This window comes from Anticarsia gemmatalis, chromosome 3 (genome assembly GCF_050436995.1).
Source record: "Anticarsia gemmatalis isolate Benzon Research Colony breed Stoneville strain chromosome 3, ilAntGemm2 primary, whole genome shotgun sequence".
Classification (NCBI taxonomy): Eukaryota; Metazoa; Arthropoda; class Insecta; order Lepidoptera; family Erebidae; genus Anticarsia; species Anticarsia gemmatalis.
In genome coordinates, this window is record NC_134747.1 from 2,022,117 (window position 1) to 2,038,388 (window position 16,272).

At 34.3% G+C, this 16,272-nt stretch overlaps 1 protein-coding gene across 3 annotated transcripts in view; it reads right to left on the reverse strand.

Annotated features, from left to right (window-relative positions):
* Window positions 1-16,272, reverse strand: part of ush (Zinc finger protein ush) — a 209,894-nt gene that overhangs the window by 62,644 nt on the left and 130,978 nt on the right. Inside the window, exon 1 of one of the 3 annotated variants that reach the window (XM_076135791.1) lies at window positions 9,459-9,529. The exons of the other annotated variants lie outside the window; for them this stretch is intronic. The gene's annotated coding sequence lies outside the window, so the exon portion shown is untranslated. Of the gene's footprint in view, window positions 1-9,458; window positions 9,530-16,272 lie in introns of those variants that run through there. 3 annotated transcript variants of the gene reach the window in all.

The window sequence follows — 16,272 nt, forward strand, 5'->3', positions numbered from 1 at the left end:
GCTACTCTACCCTAATATGCCAATTTTAAAAGGGTATATCTCACGTAAGAAGACGAAAGACATATGCCCTTTTCGAATCCAAATATTAAATTCTCTATCTTTATGTATTTAAAGCTATTTTTTTTACGACAAGCATTCGATAGCTTTCGACCCTGTTTCACACTAGGTATTTATATCTAAAAATACCTACTATATAATTAGCTAATTAAAAATCAAGGTTTTCACAATATTATTCTTAAGAACAAAATAAACCAATGTTATTTAAATTGTATATTTATTTATTTATTCGCGCGAATGAACATATCATTATTTAAGAAAGGAAAACGATTGGTCTGAATTTAAAGAAACTTTTTAGTGATAGAATAACTGTTCTCTAATATTAGGGTAGCCAACCACTTGCGTGTAATATTTAATTAGTATTACTTTAACATGCTTCACAATTTAGACCTTAAGACGGAACATTCGTAGTTGATTTTAAGCCACACGAACGCTTCGATAGGCACATTGTTATAAGGTTTATCTTTGTAAAGAAAGAACCTAATAGAAGAACTAGAACTATATGTTATATTGTATAAATAACTCGTCAAATTGGCACTCTTAAATTATGTAATTTTAGGTTCGCGAATGCTCTCTATTTAAAGTTACATGCGAATGCCAGTGTGTAACGACCTTTCAAATGTCCACACAACGTCAGACCACCTTGTCAAAATAGATGCACAAAAAACAAACAAATTATATAAAAGAGACAGTTTTACATATATTTTAGTGCATTTTCGACATCGTTATCTAAATAGCGGCATAAGCACGTATATAAAGGAAGTGGCGAGAGGGGACGCGTGCCCATCTTGAAAAACTAAACAGTTTTATAAAAAAAGCTTATAAAATATCAATATCCTGCCTCTTATGTTGCACGTGGCAGATCATTTCAAAGATAATTATTTAATACGTTATTTTATTGTTCATTTACTAAACTTTATGATGTTTTAATTTTGTGACCTCCAATTTTATGGGTTGCGAAAATTTTGTTTTTAAAAATGATTGTCAAAGTTTTTTATTGGTCTACTTTTGGTATTGTTTATGGTTTTTGAGATTTTATGGCTCATAATATGACGCAGCAGAAAAGACAGACCAGACAATTCCTGCACTAAGAATTGATCTTGTGTCGCGGGGACTTTTACAAACATGCATACAGCGAACACAAAGCACAACCAGACCCGAAACCACAAGTATTTGTTTCGTGTGGGAATCAAACCCATGACCTCCCAATGCACTGGTAGTGGCGTGTCGACCGCCCCAACCACTGCGCCACGAAAGCTTTATACTGCCATGGTTTCGTTCCTTTGTCCTTGAGACACTTCTCATTACAAAAACCGTATTAATTTACATGCTTAGAGTAACACAAGGGAGTACCCCGATAGTCAAATATTAAGACAATTGCATTAGTAGTTTAAAATATGTACCTTCAACATAAATAAGTCAGTTCTAAGCTACATACTCTTCATACTGTAGTTGATGGCTATAAATATTATGACCTAAGGTTGAGACTGTAATAAGTTGTCGGTAGCTCTTAAGGGTAATGCTTAAGTATACACACAATAAAATATAACACCGTTATGTTTCTGATAATCTATCTATAACGGTACAAAATTAACTGAAGGACAATTTCAATAAATACACGAACACATCACTAAAATCTATACAAAAACAAATAACTCACGGTTATCGATTAGTAATAAATCGAGTCGGAGCCTTTAACGATGTTAAACGAGAGTAGATCGTATCGATTAAACTTTAAGCTATGCAGTATTTTTGAATTTCGGAAATCTATTTTCCTAATCGATTAGTAAATATTCGGGTGGGCCTACGGCTGAGTTGTGCTGACATATTGTAGCCGTCGGTAGCTCGATACACATTCCATTCGAATTCTATTCGATTAGAACTACTATTTTACAGAACTACATTCTTAAATTGGATATCAAATATTTTATTACATTATTATATCAATATATATTTGGCTTGTATCAAATTACTTCGCTACCGTGTGATGTTTAGTACATAAATCAAATTTTATACTAATCAAATATGCAGCGATGATTGAGCAATTTCCATTCGAAATAGATAATAATTTAATAAATTAAATGAATGATAATGGCTGCTGTAATATAATATTTCATTCATAATCTTAAGTTTCATTATTTATTTTATGGTTTGTTTTTAATAATTTCGCTAAAGTTATAAATGATGAAAGAGAAACAGATCGGAGTTGGCCAGGTGTGTGGTATTAGGCTCGTATTACATAATTTAAATAATTGTTAACACTTTTTTCAAATATAATTTGATATATTGACACTTAATTTATAATAGTTCATTATAAAATGGACCTTTAAATTGTTGTTTCTCTATGAATAGGACTTAATGCTGGCCACGTACACGAAATGCTCAAATCAATTGATGCAATTTTATTTTAAGTACCTACCCATTTATAAATTACTTTTGAATGAAAATGACTATAGATTTCTTTCTTAAATATTGTCAAGCCGTCATATCACAGCTCGTGATATATTTATTAATATTAATTTTGATGAAGTAATTTTATGCACTAGTAAAGCACAGGCAACCATTAGTACTATCTTTCTTTGATAAGTACGTGTACAAGTGCCGTAAAAGTAATTGTGAAAGTTTACCTCTTTTCAGTACAATTCTCTTAAGAGAAGATCACGTGTAAGTATATTATAGAGGTACATATCTCTACTTCTTTACCCCTTATATGGCAATTTTTAGCATAAAATTAAAAAAAAATACCACCTTAGTGTGCGAAAATTATTAGTCGGAAAGTCTTACATTTTTTTGACGAATATTCAAGTCATATAGCCACGAATAATACGAAGTTTTTGTCTGATATGGAAATGATTGTCACTTAAAAATGTTTTGTGGTAAACTGGCATTGTTATTAGTCATCACATGGTGTGTCACACCCTTGATAAATATTTGCGTGATGAGTACAAGTATCTGTTCGGAGATTAGTTGTCAATCTATACCTATTTGTACGTAATTTGTAATTTTCTCTCTCGATATCTAGCCGGTTGTCCATAGTAGATTACGCTCCTTATATCACGGTCAACGCGTGATGTTCAACGTTAAAAAGTAATACCCATATGTAATGTAAATAGTGTTTAATTGTTTATTGGTATACGTATAATTCTCAGGTAAAAACAACAGCGTCACTTCATGCGTCTTAAATGTTACATACTTCTAATAAAAGTAAAAAAAAAATGACCGAAATACAAGAATCGTTGTGATTTTATCATCGTCATTCGATATTATAGCTCCATAGATTTTATCAAACGAGTTTGTATGGAAATAACTACGTAGGTGTCAAATTAACCGATCTTTGTGTGAATATTATTAATTTTGAATGTGTTATACGCCCAATTTGAGACAAAATTATAGAAAAAACCAACATCTTGATGCTACAAAATCATTTTGTGCAAGCGTTTTATTACGGAGAAATCGATACGGAAAATCACAATCGATATTCGAGGATTACTAATCGATTAGTGGGACTCTTCGATTGGATTACGGCTGGGAATGTTAATAGTGATGTGTTATGTTACTTTTCTTGTAATGTTCATTGTATCACCCTTTTTATTCCTTTGGGTGTGGGCAGTGTTTATGGTTACGCTGATAGCGATTGAAAGACATTCGTAAACACGTCATGTTGAATTTTAAGCATGTGTAAATCGAGTTGTCGAGGATTTGTAAATAGGCCTAAGACAAGGTGTTAAAGATGTTTTACAAAAAAAACTCGTGTTATGTCTGAATTAAATTAAGTATGTTAATTTTTTTTACTTACATAAATTATGTAGCTGTGCGAAATCAGAAGAGTGGTTTCTTACTAATATCGACTATTGGCTACCGACTAGCCATCGACATATTTTTTAATGAAAATTGATCAGCGGTTCTAGTCGCCTACTGAGGGTTCCATATTTTTCTTTTTGGGGTACGTAACCCTAAATAACATTGATAAATAGCTTAGGTTCTAGACGACTAATATTATAAGAAAATTTGTAATGATGGATGTATGTGTACTCTTTCATAAAAAAAACTACTGGACGGACTTTAATGCAATTTGGTACATTGATAGCTTTTAACTCGAATTACCACATAGGATTTTTACTACGGGAAAACTTTTCACTCAGACGAAGTCAGGACATAAGCTAGTAGTATATACAAGTGAAATTTGGACTTATCTTATATACACGTGTAATGTTTATAATATAACATACATTATAATGTATTGTTGTAGTTGTAGTGAAACGGAGTGCGTTATCAGTGGCTTATCACCCGGTACTAAAGTCAGCCGTATGAAATGGTTCGTTATCGGTAATTAAAAGAACGTTGATTTCACTCGATACGATTGTGAGACTGAAATTGTGTTTGAAATTTACTTTCTGTAGCTCGATTCTCTACTACTATCGACTACCGACAACCGAACTGTCATCGAGAAATTATGTATGAAAATCTGATCAGCGCCTCTGACGGGCGTCGTAGAAACTTTTTTGGCAGTACATTCTAAATGTCAAATGTCGAAAGCTAGCCGGTTGTCGGTAGTCGATAGTGGTAGAGAATCGAGGTACTATTCAGTTTTAAAGACAATAACATCATGCTTTTTATACGCGACGGTGAATAAAATATACCCATTGGCATATTTCGCCGTTTATAGTGATAATTCAATGTAGGCAGGCATTTTTTATATACTGGACTTAATTTAATCAATATAATTATATAAAAGTCTTTCGTTACTGTGTGTGTGAAACTAGTGAGTGTACCTACTTGAGTGTAGTAAATTTAAATTTGGTACAAAGATTCCTTATGAAGTCTAGAAGATCACTAAGAAAAAAATTGTAGTGAAATTCACGCGGGCAAAGCCGCAGGCGAAATAGGAAAAAGTCCAATATAAGCACTATGTCCGACCTAGAAATCGTACCAGAGTCCTTTTGATCAACAGTTGTATACCCTACCGACTGCGCCAAAGAGGCAGTCAAATTTATTTAACAAGGTTTAATAATTATAATTATAATAATTGATATCTTAATGATGTAATATAACAAGTATATAACAGTTATCGTAACAATAACATTACATATCTTGTAATCTGATGTAATTCGTTTTCAGTAGCTATCTACTACTTACACAATCAATCGTAAGAATTGTATGAAATTTATCTTATCACGTTGCTATATTGTTGGTCAACGATCCCACTGTTGGGCAAACACTGATTTGGACATAGTATATGTAGCCAAGAAATTTATGAAATATTTTTTTTAAGATTTGTACTTTAACCTTAAATTTTCAGTAATTAGATAAGAGTAAAATCATGCATTTTTATCTTGATTTGTTTTTGTGTAAAATATTACTATAGTGATTGTAAATATCTGGTTTTTGCCTAAACCCTTCGGGAAAAAGGCGTGATTTTATGTATGTATGATTGTTAATATAGAACCGGCAAATCTGTATATCTCCTAATTTTAATAATTAACTTTAAAGTTACTAACACGCTGCAATGTAGTCACCTAAACTACCATTTCACCTTTTCAAACTGTAACCATGCGAGTCTCTATCGCCACCATAACATAGTTATTGATTGAAAAACAAAACAAACGCGTAACCACTAACGCGCCGGTTATCGTATCGAGAGGGGGGGGTGTGTAGAAGGGAGGGGGTGGACAGATAAGAAAGAAATCGACCTTATCGCTCGCTAGCACGCGAAAATCGACAAAGTGCAGGCTGCGGGCGCTTGGCACCAATGTACACAAACATTTGCCAAACGATTGGCCGTCGCAAATCATTCATGCTGATGTTATAAATGCAAACGTTTGTCTGTCAGTCTTTTACAGCTAAACAACTGCTTCGGTTTTTATGAAATTTCGTATGCAGATCGTTTGAGCTCTAGATTAAATTATGAATTAAATAAAAATTTAACCCATTAATGTTTCACTACTGGGCAAGGGTCTCCTCCCGAAATAAGGGATAGGTCAGGCCTCGAGTCTACTACTTCTTTGACTTTTACCACTTGGGCAAGGGTCTCCTCCCGTAATGAAGGAGGGGTTAGGCCTTGACTTCACCACGCTGGCCAAGGGCTGGTTGGGGACTTTGCATACCTTGAAGAACTGTTCTAAAGAACTCTCAGGCATGTAAGGAAGGAAATCATCAATATGCAAACGACGATTACCTTCACCGTTGGAACAAGTGGTAAAATATAAATTTTAAAGTATAATTTTGGAAATCGCCCATAATTTTGTACAAAGGTCGCCACACAGGCGCCAATAATGTGGAAAAATATTTCCAAAGATTCCTATCTCATTGGTTATTTATCTACATATTGTTTTAAATAAATCCCTGCCATTTTACATATTCAAATTGTTTAACACATAATGCATAATTTATTTCAAATTACAAACACGTGCTATTAATTATTTTAATTTAATAAATAGGAGGATTTAATTTAAAAATAGCGTCAATGATTTTATTTATCAGATTTATGTATCTAACCTTTTTGGTTTATATCTTTATTGAATATTTATTAAGGTATTGGTGCCAATGTTTGATCAAATGTTGGTGACGTTGGCGATGTTATTGGTGATAAGAGCCCGTACATGTGTTATCTATCGCTACTGAAACAATTTTACATTGTGTGATAAAAAAAGAGTTTACGAAATATATTGTTAATATATCTTGTTATCAAAGCAATTAAAGGTTGTTTAATTAACAGTTAAAAAGTCGAAATTTCCAAATTTTTGTTTAGCTTTAAAATAGTGACTATTTGACTGTTATGTAAAATAATTTTACGGACATTGGAACATAAGCTGTAAAGTTAGGCAATCCAAAGCAAAATTAAAAGACCCAATATGATATTTTAAAACAAGACGCTATGATTCATATAATTATCAAGATCAATTCGTTTCAATTAAATGTAGTTTACAAGTATTTTAGTTACTAGCTCCGATTTGGCCACTGTGATTAACTCAAGCCCTATCCCCTGAGAGAGACGACTTAAACCCAACAGTGGGACTGTAATAGGTTTATATCTATTTAATAGTGATTAATTATGGCTCTATTTAAAGGAAAGGGATTCTTTTAATTTGTAAACGATTTAAGTTAAAATAGATACATAATGAAATCACACCTTTTTCACGAAGGGGTAGGCAGAGATTTGAACCGCCACTTGCGTCAATATTTACAAGTTAAAAGAAACTAGAAAATAACATTATATTATTTCATAATGATTAGAACTTCTCAATTTTTTTTTATTTAAATAATTTTAAAATTAAATAATTAATATAATACACAGTCATTTTCATAAAATAATAATTATATTTTTAACAGGAAAAATCTATACAACAACAAACATTTACAGAAAACATTTCAGTAAAAAAAAACCGAAACCACAACTTGAACACACAGTGAGCAAGCCACCGTACAACCAGGACAAAATAATATTTGATATACATCGATAATCTACAAGATACCGAGGTCGTTTATATTCCCTTAACTACTGATAATCATACTAATAGTATAAATGTGAAAGTTTGTGAGAATGTATATTAGGTCGGGGAAAAAGTCTTTTCGCATTATAGTATGTATGAACTTATAATAAAATCTTTTTTCTACACAAAAAACCTCGATATTTGGGTACCTCACGAGCTCACTGAAAAAAACCTAAAGAACTGAGTACTCATTTGTGATTCTTGAAGCCAAACAGATTTTAAATCAAGTTCATACATAATAATAATGCGAAAAGACTTTTCCCCGACCTTATATGTATACATGGATGTTTGTTACTCTTTCACGCAAATACTACAAAATCGATTACGATGAAATTTGGTATGTAGGTAGCTGAAGATCCAGAATAACACATAGGCTACTTTTGATTCCGCAGGTCCCTATGGACCGGGATTTACACGGGAACGGTTTCCACGCGGATGAAGTCGCGGGCAGCCGCTAGTATTTGATAAACATCAATAATCTACGAGATACCGAGGACGTTTCCATGCCCTTAACTACTGATAATTCTAAATAAATCTAAGATACGTGTATTTACAATACTCACTGATAAAAGATAACGGCACTTGGATTTTTATACTTCTGTTTATTGTAGTACTAACGCGTGGTAAATATGTTTAAATACACGTGGCTTTACTCGCATACAAAAAATCATGGTCTGTTATAGCAATTTCGAGGAACATTTTTCAAAAATTATAGCCTGTATTTAATCACATATATACATAATATCACGCCTGTTAAAGCTAAAGGCTTAGGCAGAGATGTAATACAGCCAGGTTTCGCCGTTAACAATTTAATCCTAGATTTTGATTTAGCAAAATTGCTTTCAAATTTGTTTAGTGGTTTAGCTGTAAATGCGTATCACATAGGTACAAAGGTTTTTGCATTGATATATTAAGTAGTACGGGTTTTCCAAGGAATGCGATAAGCTAATGCTAAGCTGAAATGATTTGGAAAATTTAATTTTCATGTTTTATAAGCTGTGTTAATAATATAATCTCACATTTAAGTTTTAATAATAATTTAGTTTATGGAAAACTACTAATTTTTTTACTTGGAACTGATTATCTTTTCAAATTCGTGTCTGGTTGTACTTTGGGACCGTTGTTTGTGTAAAAGTCCCCACAACACAAGAGCAATTCTTATAGAGAGAGTTGTCTTAAAAAAATATAACATACTGTATTGCGCAGATTTGAATACATTTAGCATACAAATAGTTTAAAACATGCAGGACTTTTAACATCGAAAATATTTTCCATGCAGACGAAGTCACATACTTCAATATGTTTTAAAGATAATTCTACCAGCTGTCTAGTTCCTATGTACTACCATATGTGTTAGTTATATACATAGTACATACACATTATGACATGGCATTTTTTAACTGATAACACAATCAAACAGACAAATCATCACAGATTATACATGTTGTCAAATATTATCAACTAATTGTGTTTAATTAGGCATTTAATTAGTGGAAAATATTTAGATGGTAGAAATGGAGATGTTACTAACTTTTTCAGTTTGATAGTTTAGTTAGGTGTTTCAATGCTAATGTATAATAATGTGTTCATATATAAATACGCTTTTTAAGGGCTCTTTGTAGTCCATACAAAATTGAAAAGTTTCAGGCTTGTGCTGAAATGGTCAATTATTATAGAATAGATAGTTCTATAGTCATAAAGTGTTGCGACAATTTTTTAATGTATCGTCAAACAATGACGTTTGCTTTATTCAAAGTTAGTAATCATATTAGTAGCACTACTCAACATTCTCTACATTTTATATATTTGTTATGTAGTGGCATCCCAATTAATATTCAACAACATAATCCCAAAAGACCGTTAAAAACAAAAAACCGTAATAAACAAAAAACCGTATAAAATAAAACAAACCGTAAAACTGGTGTCACCTAACTCACTCACATGTACACTAGTGACGGTATTATTGGCCGACAATCAAACACTCACTAAGTACTTTCGACGAAGCGCAACTCTTATCGGTAAAAAAACCGATAAAAACTTAATCGAGCGCGATTTTTACGATTCCCTTTTTTATCGCGCGACACGCCGGATTACATAGCCGATAGCAATCTGAATTATTGTAGGAGCTGTGTAGATTTTTATCTCAACATACGCGATTGGTATGTAAAAATATTGTTTTTAGTTGATACAAATCTGTTGCGTCATAGATTTGTAAATTGAGTTGCACTGGTATAGGTTGTAAACACACTTCCCACGGTAGTTTTCGGTTTTTCGAATTAATACGGTTCGACGATTCGATTCTTGTAATCGGTGTAGAAGATCTTAATGTAACAGGCCTTTGAATATCACTTTTACATGTGTTAAACCTGTCCGTAATGTTGTAGAAAGAAGTAGTGCGTCGTAGCCTGTTTCTTATTGCGTATTTCCGAATACGCTGCCTTAATTACGAATACGTTTACTAGTTGATATCGTTTACCTAATTTTTGGATGTAAAAGACGCAATGTCTAACTTTATTCATAAAAATTGCGAAAGTCTATCTGAATTTGACGCTATAATAGCCTAAATACTGATCCGATTTGGACCATATTTAGGATAGACATAGTCGAAAACATAGGTCTACCATGACATACAGTTTTTCATTTCAAAATCTACCCCTAGGTAGTAAAACCTGGGGAGGTGGCTTATAGTGCAAGCAAGCCGTGAGTGTCAGCTTGTATCAGAGTAATGTAGTCATCAGTCAGTACACAGTGTGCAATATTTACTTAGTACTTAAGTGCAACCGGCCGTGCACGTGTATAAATAATCGTGATTCTATGTAACAAAGCCTTCTAATTTATTTCGCGTCGCATTGTACGCCATATTAGCTTATCAAAACTCGTGTGACTAGTCTCAAGTAGATAGGAAACTATTATCGGCAAACAATGCCTTCGAAACGTATATAAATTGTACGCGACAAATTGCTTAAGTCTATTTTAATAGATTATGTTATATGCGCTGTAAGTGGGACAGTCGTTAAGACGTTTAGTTGTAGTTATAGGTGGCGCCACTTGCAACACAGGTAACTGTTTTAGTTTATTGTCATGTCACTCAATTTAAAGGGCATGCCTTTTTTGTTTTTGACAAAAGGATTGAGACTTGTATATTTCTGAAAGCTACATATAACTAAGTGATGTTTCAGTTTTCGTATAACAAAGGCTTTGATTACGTTCTAGTAATCACCGTGTAAAATACATATTCATGGCAGGCAATCTATAAGTCATTACACCTCACCTTTAGTAACATAAATGTCAAAATAACAAATAATAACACCTACACTCGACTCAGTCGATACGCAACATTAGTTTAAAAAATTACTCGACGATAGCTAGTGTGGCACACTGGTGCCAAGCTTATCTTGCGGACAAAAGAATTTTTGACGACTGAGCAAACATAATGTCGGCGGATCGCGATCGGAATCTGTTCGGACAGGTGACGTGTGACGATACAGCGGCGAACGTAGAAAAAATACACGTATTTTTATAGAAAAATATTCATTTTAACATCAATTTATTCTATGTTAACGATTTTTTCGAATTAGATTTCTAAAAGTCAAAGGCAAAGAGATTAAAAACGCTCGCCCGGCTCGTGCGGCTTCAATAAAGTGCCTCTCTGAGTGCAAATGTCGCTATCACACGTGCCAGTCGAAAAGTTTTTCAACTCAGTACAGAATGGAGCGGGAAGCTTAGCTTGACGAGAACGACGACAGGTACGTACGTAAATACGTGGATATCTCGTAGCCTGGCGCACACTGATACGTCACTCATGTAAGTTTTCTTCGCGTTTCCGCGAATTATCGAATAGAAGTTGAAATTGGAATTTTTGTGAGCTACTTTTTTTTCTAGCGACCGCACGAGTCGAACATTGTGCGATGTCATTCGATGATATTGTCAGTCAATTTTCGGATGAATTTTTATTAGCACTTATTATCCTTTACTTTTGTGGAAATAGTGCATAATCGAGTGTCACTCATCTTGAGTTTCAATTGGTTTTCAATAAAAGTATTTTGACATTGATGATTTGGAAATGTGAAGGCGTTTATTTTCGACGAAACTTGGTTTTCTGGAGACAGTGATGTCTATATCGCTTTCAGCAACTGTGTTACTTTTTCTTCTTTCATCAAACCTTAATGAGAATTCCTTTGAAAGTCACTCTAGCTAACGTTCATAACAAAAACAAACACCAAAGCGCAACTATTTCAATTGTGAATCCGTTAATTTGCAGTACAACGCCGCGCAATAATAATATGCGATGCGTCGATAATAGAGGCGTCTACTCGATGGACTTTCATTTCCGCGCACACGTCGCACGATAACAAAGAACTGTTGACATATTTAGAACAAGCCTGAAATCGAACTGGCAATGCGGCAGGCCCGACAGCCGTCACCACTGCCAACATTGCCAACTAACGCGAGATTTTAATTTTCGTATCCATCGCCGGTGACGCGCGCTCTTTTGTTGCCAACGTCACAAACCGAATGGCTCCTTCGGATTTTTTTTAAACTGTCAAAGTTGACGTGACGACAGTTTTCGAACTGATTGATTCCGAATTGGAAGTTTCGACAGACGTTCGGTTTTTAAATCCATTTTTACAGTCGCTGATGCTTTTGTTTTTTAAATAATGTGCTCAAGTTAACTCACAATCAACCATCAAGTACCTATCTTTCCTACAGTGCAAATGTTATGAACATTATTACAAAGAAGGCCTTTTAAGCTTTCACCTGCGTTCAAAACTGGACGAAAATTGAAAAATATGAATAGATTTCTGGCATGGCGCGCCTTGTATCGTATCGTTGGTGGCCGTCCACCGTCCGTCACTATCTATATTCCACACGAGCGCTCTCGATACTCGCTTCCTCGATACACCTACTCGATTAAAATAAGAATATTTTAAGGCGCAACACTATTGTGAGGCGAACCTTCCGAGAAAGGTTGTAAGCTGATATCGCATTCAAAAACCTGTGAATACTTGACACGTGTTTACAATGTGTTTGTACACACATTATATACTTAATAATTTATGGAGTTGCTCGCATAAATATGGAAACGGTTGGTTCATTTCTCAAGTAATTAAAACGTCTTGATAATCATCATCAAGTAAGTAATAAGAAAACAGAGCTTAACAAAGAACTTTGATTGAATAATCCTTTACCAGAGAACAGTGACAATCATAAAGCAAAGAACTGCAAACAAGGGTGGGAAACTAAAACAAAGCCGGCGAGACACTTAATCGAAATAGAGGTGCGCAATAATCCAACATGGAGTCTGCAATTCGACTGCAGATGCAATTGTCACAGGCCGGTGGGCTCGCGCCCGCTCCTTCTGTTTTTACTCGATTGCTCGATTACTCTATTCTCGTTTTTCGTCGTGCCCGACTAGCGATACCGTTCGTACACTGAGACCTGTCATATCGCCTTTGTTCGACGTACACCGAAAAAATAGCAAAAAACGAGATAAAAAGTCCTCCCTAGCAAATTGGGCGTCTCTGTTATAAACAACAGAGGTGGAATGTAACGATAGCGAACAATAAATGTCCGATCCGTTTGTATGATGTGAATTTGTTGATTGTTTCGGCTCACCGGTGCTTTGTCACCGGTAGTTTTGGCGCGCTTTCCCAACTGTCACTTTGACATTTCCACTTTTTTTTTCGACATCCTGTCTCGCCTGCCAGCCGTTTAAGGAAAAAGGTTGTGAAACTTAAGGTTAATTAAATTGTGATGGGATGTTGCTTTTGTTATTCTCATTTTGTTTTGCGATGTAACTAAGTTTTGTTTTATTGCCTTAAGGTTCACTTTGCTCAAAGCGCTCTAACTCTGCTTAAATGAAGCCATAAAACAATGAAGTAGTTCCGAGTTTTTGTAAACAGGTTAAATTTTAATAGGTATATTGGGCGGGCCGTTATCTCAGGGAGCCGGGTGGTGTGTAGGGGTGTTCTGGGGGGCAGGGGGTGTTCGATATGAATCACCAGGAGTAATGGCTGCAATATCACGTAGTGCAGTTTGTCAACTGGTTGTAACCTCCCGCAAGCATAGATAATACAGAGATTGTGCTCGCAAGAGATATGCTTGCAGCCGATAGACCAGCCTGAGCTCGGATAAGCCGTTTGAGTAAGCACGTTCAATAGCTTAGTTGAGGTCCAAAAATGGATTTTAGCACAAACAAGTTATGGAAAATGCAGTTTTATTTGAATTGTTAAAGAACTGGTTGCATCTCATGTTTAAGAAAAACAATCATAAGAAGTTCGACGACCTAATGTTGTATGATGTTCCTAAATCGATTATTTTTAACTTGCAAGGTTAATTATCTACCGTCTTATTTAAATAACTCTACGACAGAAATATTATCAAGTTGTACACTTTAAAAATATTTTTCAATCATACTTCTTTTACTATAATGTATTCTTTTACATGTATAGATTATTATAATATAACTTTCAAAAGCAGCCCCACCCTACCAAAAAGCTGCCACAAAAAGATTTCTCCACTTACTGTATCAATAACTCCTCTTTAGGCTTAGAAAGAGCAAGGTTCTGATAGCATCATATTCAAGGGTCATCAGAGCTGGCTTGAAGGGTGTGAGCGCGGCTAATCAACGTTCACCAACCGATCAGTGGAGAGCCCATTCGACAATTAGTATTGCCTTCAGATTGCCACGAGAGGTCTCAAGTTTTGCAATGCGAGACTTTGCGATGTGCATCGAGTTTCTCGATTGCTTTTTTGATCGAGTGACTTTGTATTTTGTGGTAATCGGTTGAAGAAAACAGTTTGTTTTATTTTAGAGATGTTTTTTGCTGTAAGTGAAGTGTAGATTAAGAATTAAATATTTTGTTTGTGATTTAAATTCTTTAGTACTTTAGTAATTGTACGTCACAGAATTGTATTTAGGCTAATATGTGGTGAAAATAAGATAAATTGTTCGTACTCTATGTTTTTTTTTACACAGCGACAGCAGATACTCAAAGGTCTTTAGCAATACCAATTTTTCTTAAATCTAGTTCAAGTGACAGTACTATATTTATTAACAAAATTGAAATTAGTTTTATGAGCTCAAGACTAAACAATTTTATTCATGCAACATTGTGTAGCATTAATAACTAAACTACTTTACCAAAACTTTCTCAAATTATATCTTCCCTGCTAATTAACAATGTCCTTATTAAAACAACGAGCTAAACTTAATTGCTTGTAACATTACAAACACAACATTCAGTGAGTAATCGATAACGCCAGTCGAGTGCTCGATTATATCTCGATTAGATCCTAGAGCTGTGCTTGCGCAACACGACAAATGCTAGGGTATTCTCACGGTATGATACTTAAGTTTTTGTTCAATAAATAGTGGAATTTTGCTGAACAATCTTTATTAAATTAGTTAGTTATAACTGCTTCTGTCGCGGTAGGTCCGACTGCTAGCCATGGGGCCTCGGGTTTGGTTTCCAGGTTGAGCAAACGACTTTTGGTATTTTTTTTATTTATATTAGAAATGACAGAATAAGTAGGTTATAATTCTGTTTAATGTTTATACTATTGCAATTGTATTACTAACACAGTTTAAATTAAAAAAGTATCTCTTTTACTTTCCTTGTGTGTTTTTCTCTACTCCTCGGCGATTTGCAGAGACGTAGCAAAGTGACAGGTACTTACCTGAAAAATAGAGAAATCAAAATGAATAATAGGAAACACAACTATAACACAATTCAACCACAAACTGTTTTTGATTTGACATAAATTAAGAATTTTATTTATTTATCTATACTAATATTACAAAGCTGAAGAGTTTGTTTGTTCGTTTGTCTGTTTGTACGCGCTAATCTCAGGATTAGCGCGATTAGCGATTATTTTTATACTGGTCCGATTTGAAAAATTATTTCAGTGTTACATAGCCCATTTATCAAGGAAGGCTATAGGCTATATAACATCACGCTACGGCCAATAGGAGCAGAGTACCAGTGAAAAATGTTACAAAAACGGGGAAAATTATGATTATCTTATGTGACGCAAGCGAAGTTGCACGAGTCAGCTAGTTTAACATAAATTTAGGAGTTTATAATAGTTAAGTTATAAAATATATAATAAGTTTTAAAAATAATCAACACAATAAATAAACCATAACAATATCGGATAGATATTCCATAACTCATAGTAGTTGAACGTTAACATGTAAATATCCGATGGGCGCAAGAAACGTAATAAATACCAAGTTTACGGGAACAAAGTGCAATGAATCAAAAACAAAACAATGTGATTATCCTCTCGCATTGTAGTACTAGTGGACGGTATAAGGGATGAGAATATGGCGGGTTGGAAACTATGCAACTATGTGTAAGACTCTATTTGAGTATTCAGACTTTTGTTTCAATAAGACTGCTTAGCGGGCGAAAATATGCGACTGTATAATACTTTTTGTTGAAGTCACGATCTCCACTATGTTAAACCAAAAATAACTATGGGAAATATAGCGCTTGAAACTGAGGGGCGATTTGATACTATTTAATTAATTTAGCAACCGTGACCGACGGCTCTGTATGAATTTGAAAGAAGCAAAGGATATTTGTGCGAATTGTAGCAAGTTCCATTCTTTGATCTCTTCCTACCCCTATTTATGTTTTAATATGAAAAATTCACTAGCACCTCTATCGGGTGCCGTAAGAACCAATTTCGAAGTAAAAAAATCGCGATACTAAAAAGT